Source organism: Microtus oregoni, unplaced genomic scaffold, assembly GCF_018167655.1.
Source record: "Microtus oregoni isolate MIOR12 unplaced genomic scaffold, Mior012 000031F_ref0000149, whole genome shotgun sequence".
NCBI classification, from domain to species: domain Eukaryota; kingdom Metazoa; phylum Chordata; class Mammalia; order Rodentia; family Cricetidae; genus Microtus; species Microtus oregoni.
Genome location: NW_024543090.1, coordinates 7,647,453 through 7,657,441, shown reverse-complemented (window position 1 = coordinate 7,657,441; position 9,989 = coordinate 7,647,453). Strand labels below are relative to the sequence as shown.

The 9,989-nt window shown below is 40.6% G+C and overlaps 1 pseudogene; it reads right to left on the bottom strand.

The window, feature by feature from the left end:
- Nucleotides 1–8,301: 8,301 nt before the first annotated feature.
- On the bottom strand, nucleotides 8,302–8,909 carry LOC121465478 (annotated as a pseudogene).
- Nucleotides 8,910–9,989: the final 1,080 nt, after the last annotated feature.

Sequence of the window (9,989 nt, the reverse complement as noted above, 5' to 3'; positions counted from 1 at the left end):
AAAAGGTGCATGTTAGGAAGTGGCTTACAATGTCTACAACAAAAATAGGGTGTGATGTCAGGTACACAGCTAGACCCTGTAGAGAAGTTCTGATTGAGTCCTGGTCCCTTGTCTAAATACACCTACCACAACTGGTGTCTCTGCTTCCCTTTAGACAGCAAATACATTAGTATATAAAGATATTTCTCAAGGAACACAAACTACACATTAATCTGCACTCAAATTTGCAACTCAGTGACATGAGTCAGGCATTTTTAGCTGATCCCAATAGCCCGTCTGCCATGGGACACATAGTATTCTATAATCTGGATATGTCCTACTGGATGGAATAATAAATGTTATGCTATGACCATTTTGGGGTTTCCATTTTTCACGACAGTGAACACGCTGTATCATGGAGAACCACCAAGAGTGTAAATACAAGCAAAATTTCTTGCAGTAAATTATTGATCAAAGAGGCTATGCAATTCAAACATTGAACAATATGATCAAATGACCTTTAAAATGTTGTGCAGGTATATGTGTTTGCCAATACCATTAGTACTGGCTATTATTAAATTTAAGAATAACAACCATTTTACAAGTGTAGCTAACATCTTGTTCTGGTTTGTATGTCTCTAATTATGATTTTTTTTCAAGTCCATTGATACTTTAAAATGTTTCCCTGTATGTTAGATATTCATGTCCTATGTCTTTTTTCATTATTCCTCTTGTCATAATGTTAATCCACATAACTTTTGTGCATGTTAAAATCATTTTCTCCTCCCTCTAAAGTGGCCATAAATATTTCGCCAATCTTGGTGATGGTTTTCATGAAATTTTCTTATGTAATCTGTGGCTTCTCAATTGGATTTTGCTTAGAATAGCTGCTCCTGTCTATGATTTTAAAGTAAGTCACTGAACCTTTTATATTTTGAGGGGTTTTGGAGACACTGTCTCACTATGTAGCTCTGGTTGGCCTGGAGCTCACAAAGCTCTCCTGCACCTGCCTCCTAAATGCTGGGATTAAAGTCTCGTGCCACCACTACTGGCCACTATTTTTTTTAAATTGCATATATATATGGATTATTGAGTGTGTATGTGTATGTAGAGGTTAGAGAATCAGTGAAATTGATTGTTTCTTTATAGCCTGTGAGCCTCAGGGCTCAAACTCAAGTATCAGACTTGGCAGCTACTTGCTAAACCATCTCACTGACCCAGCTTCACTTACAGGTCTTTTCTGTCCATAGTTCCAATTTCTTCACACACCCTGCAGTAGCAGGTTCTGCTTGGTAGAGAATGCAAAGCTGATGTAAGTGCTCTTAATAGGTTTGAATGCTAGATCTTCATCCTCTTGCTTCAGGCTTCTATCCACACTGAATCGCTGCAACCGCTTCCAGATCAATACCTTCCTACAATGCATCCCCAAGACAGCAACCAGACTGATCCCTTTTAAATATGAAACAAATCTAGATAAAATAATGTTCATTCTTCTTTTCAAAACTAGCCAATACATCTCAATTTTGTACGCAAAGTGTCCAGATGCCACATAGTGTCATAAATATCTATACATAACCCACATCCCACCACTTCCTCTGGGCAGTTTCCAGTTCTCTTCTCACTCCACCCTAGATGTATTGCTATCTCTGATTTACTTCACTTGGTCCAGATATAAATCCACCTTGGATATTAATACTGATTGCTCTCTAGCTAGAGATTGCTCACTTGTCTCAGATGGTGGCAGATCGCTTTCTCCACCTCTTCCAAGTCTTTATTCAAAAGAAATCTCAACCACACCATCTACGGATCAGGTTAAAAATACCTTTTCTCCTTTTGCACAAACTTGACCTTGAGTTTTCATTTTAGCATTGTTCCCCTGGCAACTTGATAAAGGCGGAAGAGTATCCCTGTTACCAAGCAACAGCACTTTAGGAAGCGAAAAGCCTTGATCCACATACAGAAGTATCTGGATTGGAAGCCTGAGTGTGAACTATAAATATGTAGCCGGGGCCCGTATCTCCAGACTTCACTGTGGTGACAGCTCTTTAACTGAACACAGGGTTTGATGTGGGACCTGGGAGTAAACCATGAATCCTGCATCAAAGTTGAGTTTCTAAGGCAGGTTGAATGTTAATGGCTGTCCAAATGATTCTGCTTTTCCTAGAACTGGCCAAAATTTGGAGTGGGAGAGTCAAAACAGTAAAGATGGGTGGCACCGTGACATGATGTTGTCACGTACAAAATTTAGCTGGGGAACTACACAAACAAGTTGCCTAGAAAAAAACTCTCCAAAAATGTCTCATCAAATTTCACGTAAGTTTTCAGTTTTGTGTTGGGCCACATGCGTAACCATTTTAAGCCACACGGGGCACACTGGTCACAGACTGACCTAGATGACTGCACACACGGGTGCAAGGTCCTCTTCCACTGAAGAGGACCACCAGGCTTCCCTCCAGGCCAGCATGCCCCTTTTCATGTCATTCTACACAAGGCCTATTCCTAGCGTGGCCCATGGCAATTTTGTCCAGCCAACTTCCAAAGAAGTGAGTTCTTGATTACTCTCTTAATATAGAGTAAATGGTTTTGAGGCAACCCGTGAAGCAGACAGGCACAATGGGGAGGACCCAGAAAGTTCTGAGTGAGATTGCTAGGCACAGCCAGAGCTGACTGTAGGAGCTGAGATGCACAGGCTCCCAAAGGAACAACTGCAGGGGAGCTCGTCGACACATCGACCCTCCTGTTATCCACTCGGGTCTAGGATGCCTGGGTTCAGCTTCCTGCCATCTGGATGGATCCTGTGGAGCAACCTAGCAAAATCCCAACCACTGTGATTACACTTACTGCTAGACCTGACAACTGTCTGCACCCGGCTGGAGGGGGTATCACAGCTGATCAAGAGCATCCCCTGGGAAGCCCTGCTAGAAAAGCATGAGACTGAGTCCAAGCCTAAGACTACTCCAGGAACTCCTGCTCATGGGCGTGTGATAAGTGGAGCTATTTTACTACCCCCTAGGCAAATCTCTCATTGCCTCCTCTCAGTCCAGATGTTCTTAGAATACCAACAAGGACTTCTTCAGACATCTGCTTGATGACCCTTGGCTTTGACAAATGTGGAGGGAGTGTCTAAAACTGCACTGGGAGAGCACACCTTTAAGCCTTATGTTGAAGGCAAAGGTGAAAGCTAAGCTGTAAAATTTCACAGCCTCACCTGTGGCTGAATTTCTGTCTTAAAGACTGGAAAGATGGCTCAGTGGTTAAGAGCATTCACTGCTCTTTGAGAGGTTCTGAGTTCAATTTCTAGCAACCACATGGAGGCTCACAACCATCTATAATGAGATCTGGTGCCCTCTTCTGGCCTGTAGACATACATGCAGGCAGAAAACTCTATACATAATAAATACAATCTTTAAAAAAAAAAAAAAAAAAAAAAAAAAAAAAAACTGTTTCACTGAGAGAGGATGACAGCTTCCAGGAAGGTTTTCAAGAGTTTGGGTTTCAAACCATTCAAACCAGCCAACAGGCCATGTCTACTAGAAAGCATCCTGTTTGGTAAAACCCCTCACACTACACTTCTTTTTGATTCTCCATCCTCCTCAACAGTACTCCCCTCCAGAACCTCTGAGCGCTGCCTCCTTATGGAATGTCCTTCTCTCCATGATTCAACATGCTGGGCCTATCCAGACATTCCTTCCTTGGAAAAATATTATTTGGTTTACCTGGCATAGGATTCACATTTTGCTGTCTTTACCTGACTCAGGAAGCTGAATCCCTTGAACTAAAGTTACCTTTGAGGAAGCTGATTACCTTTCCAGCATCTGCTTCCTTTCCTTCTCTTTTGATCCTGCCCAGTTTTTCATGAAATCTCCTCAAACTGTTCAATGCACATAAATGGAAGCTCTTTGCTCCCAGGGCTCAGACTGGTAGCATTTCCAGCCTCACTCTGAACCTCTCCACCTGCCCCTTTCTCCTCTAGCTTTGTATCCTCCTCCAAAGTGCAGACAAGATTATTTTATCCCTTTTCCGCATTTCAATAAATATTGACATTCTTTTTCACTGTGTCAGATATTGTACTGAAAGCCTAGGAATCAAATGTCAGGTGAGAAAACCCAGGTCTCTATACCACTTGCTGTCCACTGGGAGGCATTAAAAGATTTTAAGAAGCATTTTTTTTAAATTGGAGACATAGAAACTATTTTTAAATGTATCTATAAAGTTATGAAAAATTAAAGGAGGGGCACTCATGGGATCCCAGCCTTCCCTGGGAATTTATATGTAGATAGCAGTTGATGGAGGATGTAATTGTTTTCAATGGTATAGCCATTGGTAAAGGGCATATGTTCCAGTAAACAAACTCTCCCCATGCTTCTGTGAACAACCCTAATGAAACTCACTGGGGCCACACGGAGCCAAACTAAAGACCTAAAAAATGCAGAAAGGAAGCTAGTCATGAAGAAAAATGAATGAAAAAGGAAGAGAAGAGGCTAAATATAACCAAATATGCTATGTACATGTATGAAGTATAATAAACTCATTGTGTATAACTAATAGATGTTAATAAAAGTCTTACTTTAAAAGCTATAGAGTATTCTAATTGCGTTTGATATTATTGGATGCAGTCACACATACAATTCATGAAATTTTTGTAATTTTATAACCATTATGAGACTTGGAGATGAAGAAACAAACTTTTCCAAAGATGTCTCCCTTAGGCATATATTTTAAAAAATCTAAGTCAGGGTGTCACAGAGATACCAGCTATCTATGTTGAATGCTTCATATCAACAGTAGTCAGGTTACGGGATCAGCCTAGATGTCAAACAACACAGAATAACAACGAAAGTTTGGTACATGTGGTGGTGTGAATAAAAATGGTCCCCAAGAGCTCATATGTCTGAATATTTGATCCCCAGGTGGTAGAGCCATTAGGAATTGAGATTAAGAGGTATGGCTTTGTTGGAGATCTCTCTCTCTCTCTCTCTCTCTCTCTCTCTCTGTGTGTGTGTGTGTGTGTGTGTGTGTGTGTGTGTGTGTGTGTGTGTCTCCTGCTTGGGACTCAGACATGAGTTTCCGGCTACTACTCCAGCACCATGCCTTCCTACCTGATGCCATGCTCTCTGCTATGATGGTCATGGTTCACACTCTGAAATTGTAAGCATCAAATAAATGCTTTCTTCTGTAAGCTGACTAGGCCATGGTGTTTTATCATGCCAGTAGCAAGGTAACAAAGATAGTACATATATACAGTGGACTTTTATTCAGCCCTCAGGAATGAAATATTTTTCATTTGAAAGAAAATGGATATAGTGTCTGAAGCAGCAATTGTAGGGTCTGCATGGGTCTATATCAGGTCCTCTGCATAAATACTATCGGCTTTTTTTTTCTTATTTTCTAATGGGAGACAGAAATGGAGTGGATCCAGGTGGAAAAGAAAGTGGGGAGGAGTAGAGGGAGGGGAATCTGTATTCAGATTATATTGTATGAGAATCTTATGTTGTATAAAAGGTAAAAAAACAAAAGCATTTCAAGTGTGAAAAAAAGAAAGGAAGGAAGGGAGAGAGATGGTTCTCATAACATGGAAAAGAGAAGACCACTAGGAAAAGCACTGAGCTGTGTTGAGAGAGATGGAGAATGGACTCCCACAAGGAAAAGGAGGCTAATCCACTAGACAGAGAAGGAAAACACTTCTCTTTCAGAAGGGTATGAGAGTGAGAAGAAATTTGCCTGAAAAAATGATGGTGCCTAGTCATAAACAAGAAAACAGTAAGCAAGAAAAAGCTTTCTCTGCTTCCGGCCTTGAAAGCTTCTCTCCAGATCCAGAGCTGGTAATCTATGATCAAATAGTCACAGATTATAAAATGCTCACTGGGAAGCCAAGTGCAGGGGCTCCACCTCTGCCGTTGCTGACAATTATATTTGTCATATTTTATTTTTGCTTTTGCCCTTGTTATGCCTGTACTTTTTACAATACAGTTTTCTATATAAGTGAAGTAATTGTTGTTTTATTAAATGGCACTATTAAGGCAAAGCTTATCTCAGATATAATTTATAAATTTTTAACCCCACATGTGAGGAATTTTTCTGCCTATTTTCTGTTGTTGCTTGGTTTTGTTTGGGAATCAGGTTCTCACATAGCCCAAATTGGCCTTGAACTCACTATATGGCTGAAGGTGACTTTGAACTTCTACACCTCCTGTTTCCATCCCTTGCTGGAACTGCAGGTCTGAGACACCACACCTAGTTTTCTGTGGTACTGGGCATAAAGCCCAGAGCCTCCTGCATGTTGACATTGTACAGTAATTTCCTCGGAGGTGACATTCCATCCTGGAGGAAGATTCCTTAGGACTCGGTAAGTATTTTTTTTAACTGTTTGAGAATTTCACACATGCATGTCATCCATTGGGGACAAATACAACCCCCTTTAATTCCTTCCAGTTCTTCCTCTATCCTACCCACCACTTTTCCTTCCTAATTTCATATGTTTTTTTGTTTAACCCACTTTGTCAGTGAGTGATGCCACATGTTCACATGCGTAGAAGCACCTACTGGTCTGAGTAGCCTTTTGGAACCTGAATTCCTGAGGACGGCGGCCTTCCCTTCTATTCTAGGAGCCATCAGTTGGACTTGGCTCCTCAGCGAGGCCTTTCACCATCCTTGCTGGATTCTGGTTGGCTTGTTCTTATACAGGTCTTGAGCCGTCAGTCTCAGCTGCTGCGTGTTCAAGTGTGCAACAGCACTGTCACGCCTGACAAACGCTGGTTAGCAGAAGCTGTCCATTCCCGGCGGCTCTGAGAATCTTTCCAGCCTTCTTCTCTAATGAGCTCTGAGCTCCGAGAGAAGGGATGTGATATAAATGTGCTGTTTAAAGCTGAGCACTCTGAAGTCTCTATTTTTTGGCATTCTGACTAATTGTGATTCTCTGTGTTAATCACCATCTACTGCAAAAAGAAGTTTCTCTGATGAGCATTAAGAAATGCAGTACTCTCTGTACAAAGGTAAGAACTTGGGGGGTTATCTATTCCTATGTTCATTTAGTATTCCTAGTTCATTTGCATTCAACTTAGGGCCTATAATCTAACCAACCCTGGATTTCTGACCCAGTTAACAGTCTCAGGCACTAATTTTGTCTTATTATAGAATGGGTCTTAAATTCAATCAGAAAGTACCTATAAGAAAACCTTTAGCACAGTCAAAAAAACAAAGAGGTTCCTCATATTCCTCTTAATAGGCAGTCCTTTTACAATGTGGCCTTAATAATCATACCTTTCTCAAATCCGTGTGTGAACTCTGATCAGGCTGTACCAAAAAACAACCACCCCACAGCTCTCAGTTCTCATTCCTGTGGGAATTGATTGAAAACCTTTCATTTGACCTAACTATTGCTACAGACTTTGAGGAGCAAGTAAATATTCTCTTCTGCTTCAGATGAAGTAAGAGAATGGACCAGACACCCCCTTATAAGCAGAGAGAAAACCAGACAAAACTCTAGAAGAATTGTTCTTCATACACACGGGGTAAAGCAGGGTGCTTTGTCCTTGGTCCCAGTTTCTGCTCCAAGGAGCCATTGGCGGTAACACTCTATGCAGGGAGCCACTGGTGGTAATACTCTATGCGCGTCCTAATTGTGTCAGACAGTGTGACTGGTAAGAAAGTAAAGCACGTAGTGGTAAAATGTCCTTAACCCTAACACTCATGACGCAGTGGTTTGTGAATCTGAGGTCAGCCCGCTCTCCACAGTGAGTTCCATGCCAATTATATAGTGAGACCCTGTGTCAAAAAAGAAGAGAACGGGAAGAAAAAGTAAGAAAAGTAAGTAATCCTAAATTAAAAAAACAGACATTATTGTATAAATAAATTCACAGAACATGTAAACTTACTATAGACCGTAAGTAAATTTGTCAAGTCTAATATACAAATCCTGCATAAAAATAAATCTGTTTGTGTTAACAAGATAAGTTTTTAAAAATTAACAAAATGAATAGCTTTTGAAAGCATCAAGAGAATGTGAATCGCGTAGGAGACAGATATATGTTCTACACCCGCACGCAGACAACCAGGAAACAGTTCGGGGGGAGCAAAAGGAGCTGTGTGCAGACACCATGCCTCTTATTCAGACACTTCTAAGACGGAGTTTCTCTATAGACCTAAGGCTTCAATGAGATGTCGAGCAAAGTCCCAGCAAGACTGTAAAGAAACTGGCAACTTGAGACTCAAAGTTATGAAACTAGATAGAAAACTATTCAAATGTTTTTAAAAATAAAAATTTTGCAGCACTTACAGAGATTCATAAAAGCCTCATTCTAAAGCTTCATTAATAATGACCATCTACATACAGACCCGTGGGACAAAATGAAGAAGATGGAAATAGGGTCGCACATTCATGAATTTATCATTGCATTTTTTTCTTTGAAGTTTTTCCACACAACATAATCTCCAGCTCCACGGAAATGACTGACCTCGTCCTCGGTCAAAGCTGCCTTTAAACTGGAATTCAGTTGCTGAGCCAGCCCCAGCTTCAACCTTCCTGTCAGCACCAGCGGGAATGGCGCTCCTTCTGTAGACATCTCTGTTCTGCCTCCCCTCTTGGGAATCTTGCAGGTTGCCCACCCTCTGGACCTATGGGCCAAAGCTGCCAGTCTCAGGACTGCTGCAACACAGCATGGCAGGTACAGTCTCCAGAGGTAGGTCAGGGTAATGTCAGAGATACTGGATGCCCTAGTTCATAAGGTACCAATAGAGATGTCTCCAAGCAAACTGCTCCATCACATAGCCTCAAGACTTGAGGTGTCCCTGGCCTTCATTGCATCAAGATTGGGCACATTCTCATCTGCCAGCTTGGGGTGTTTGGGTATATGGAACATCTTTCTTGGCAACCATCACTGCTTAAAAAGGAGTTCATAGATGGCAGCCTGCTTCTTCTTAGGCATCAACATGGCAGTGGCTGCAGAGTCTAGGGCAGAGGTTGTAAAGCTATCTCACTGTTTTAACCAATGTTGAGACCATGCATTGGCAAAGGTCAATCTTCTCAACAATAATGTGGCAGCAACTGAAAATTCACAAATAAAAATGAATAACCTGCTCTACCTGGCACCCAATACAAAAATAAGTTAACATTCACCTGTCACAAGGTTTGTACACAAATCTTTCTAAAGTTTTACCTTTAGCAGCCAAAACCTAGAAACAAATTAAATGTCCATCAGCAAGTGAGTGGATTGTCAAATTTTAGGATTTCCATACAATGTCATACCATAAACTGTAAAAACGTAATGAACTGTTGATATGTATGACATATTTGAATTTCACTAGCATTATGCTAAATGAAGGAAGACTGCCCCAAAAAAAGTCATATTGTATTATCCCATTCACAAGAAATGTGAAGGCATGTAATCCTAATGACTAATGATAAATATCCCATTAGGCTTCAGACTGGGTGGAAGGTTGTCTGAAAATGACCTTCAGGGAATCATGCCAGTGATGGAGATGTGTTATATACCAACTAGAGAGGATAATTACAAATCTGGAAGTTCATTAAGCTTTAAAAAGTACATAAAATGTATTCTATGTAAATTACATCTCCACAAAGTTGATTTTTGAAGATCTACTAAGACACATCTTTAAGAAAACTTTTGAATTATACTCTTCTAAGACTCGAGCCTTGACAATAAATTTAAACATGATTAAAACCAGAAACCTAACATAGTTCTTGCCACAGAAAGAAGCTATAAATTTCCTGCATGGATCAAGATTAGAAAATGCAGTCCTTTCTTCTGAGAATATGCTTTCTCATTCTTGAGTTCTGAATTGATTTTTCCCCTCGGGCTCAAAAGGAATGTGTGTTTCATCCTCAGCTTATGCGATTCCTTTCTCTCTATTGCCCCTTTTCTCTCTTCCACCTCGATGGGCACTGACATTTCCCACTACACACAGTAACAGACCACAACCTAAAATTTTTAATTCATGTATTATATTTATATAGTTCATAAAATGACTTGTTATTTTATATAAGCATATAA